The sequence below is a fragment of the Apaloderma vittatum genome, unplaced genomic scaffold, assembly GCF_000703405.1.
Source record: "Apaloderma vittatum isolate BGI_N311 unplaced genomic scaffold, ASM70340v1 scaffold25063, whole genome shotgun sequence".
Taxonomy (NCBI): Eukaryota; Metazoa; Chordata; class Aves; order Trogoniformes; family Trogonidae; genus Apaloderma; species Apaloderma vittatum.
The window spans coordinates 11,695-13,538 of NW_009707811.1; positions in this window are offsets into that span (position 1 = coordinate 11,695).

Here is a 1,844-nt window from a genome sequence, read left to right on the forward strand (position 1 = left end):
CCCGGAGCTGAAGACCCCCGATTCCCTCAGCCCATCCTCACTGCAGAGCTGCTCCAGCCCCCTGAGCATCTCCGCGGCCTCCTCCACACCCGCTCCAACAGCTCCACATCCTCCCGGTGTTGGGGACCCGGACCCAGAACCGCTGTGGGGGTGTCACCAGAGTGGAGCAGAGGGGCACCATCCCCTCCCTCGAGCCGCCGCCCACGCTGCTTGGGATGCAGCCCAGGATGGGATGGATGTCACCGGGTCACCACCAATTGTCCTCAAAACCTCCTGCAAAAGCTCGGGGCGTTTCAGGAAGGTCTCGCTTTGGCACAACCTCCATCCCTTGGGCGCTTCAAGAAAGCCTCGTTAGCCAGACCCAGCCCTAGCACGGTACAGAAGTGTCCAACCAAGCGACAGTTTTTACTCTTTTTGCTTCCTCCAGCCATCCCCAGCCCTGCTTGATTTTCCAAGCTGAGCTAATCCATCGTTTCCACGCTGCAAATTGGTTTGCTTTAATGAACTTCCTCCCCGGCGCCGCTCGGCACAAAGGTTAACTGCTCGCCTTGCCCTGAAAGGCGACACTGGGTGTAAAACAACACGGCGGAGGAAGGCGACACCGAGGCCCAATCAGTTAAAAACCCATCGGGATCCAAGCTCGGATCCCCGCTGCTTCTTGATGATTTAGGATTACAAGCTCAGGAGCAAAAATAGGAGGAAACGGGACAAGTGGGCACCGCTGGCTTCATGCCAAGACGCTCCCCAGCCTTTGCAGCATCCCCAAAATCACAGCAAACCTTGCACGGAGATGGCACTGAGGGACACGGTCCAGCTCAAAACTCTCTCAGTCCTGGTTAGGGCCACTCAACGTGGTTATTTCTGTGGAGGAGCTAAGGATTTAACAGAGCTGCGGGGTTGTGAACCCATGGACCTGGGATGAGGTGGAGAAGGATGGTGAGATGCCACCAAAAAGCAAGTTATCCCATCCCAGGATGGGCACCTGCGCTGGCAGACCCTTTGTCTTCTCTCTCTGTCCTTCCCCGCTGCCACCAGATGCCTGGAAAACGTCAAATCGTCGGAAGCAGGCTGGGAAAGGGGACGTGGAGCTTCGCGTCGCTCACCCCTGAGTTTTGGAGCAGCCAGAGTTGTTCCGTTTCACTATTTTTGTAGCAAAAATCTCCGGCTGGCTGCTTCGAAGCTGGTTTTGTTGGGAGGCTGAAAGTAATTATGGCTTGTAAGAAGGAAATCAGAAATCGCTCCGAAAGCTCTTTTCGACACGGCTGCAGTGAACCCCTTCATGTCACGAGCTCGGTGCATCCTCTCCCTGCGTCCATCTCAAGAAAACTTCTCCAAATTCGTATTTTGCTGCAATTTTTTCTGTCCCAGCAGGAGAGGGATTCTTGAGGGTCCTGCCTCAGTTTACCTCTCTCCTCTGGTTAAGAAACATTTTTCCCTGGGGAACCTTTAGTGTAATTGAGGATGAAGAAACACACAAAGCAGACGTGCAGGTCCAGCTTTGCGTCCTCCTGGTGCAGGGGGAGGCCAGAAGCATCACACAAACAAGCAAACCTCACGTTCCAGGCCCCCACCTCATCACAGGACAAGCCACCAGCCGTGGGAGAGAGGATAAACGTCAATAACCTCGCCCGAAGTGCAATGAGTAACACCGATCCCGGTGTTATGGGGTGAGAGTAACAGGGGCCAAACCGGGGGGTGATGTGGTGGAGGAGTAGGAGACCCCCTCCTTGCCCTTCTCCATCTCCATCCCTCCCGGATGAAGCCACCGTCCCTGGGGCTCCCTCCTTTGCTTTCGGGGAGGGGGGGGTCAGCACCAGGGACCCCACAGGCTCCTGGGCCACAAC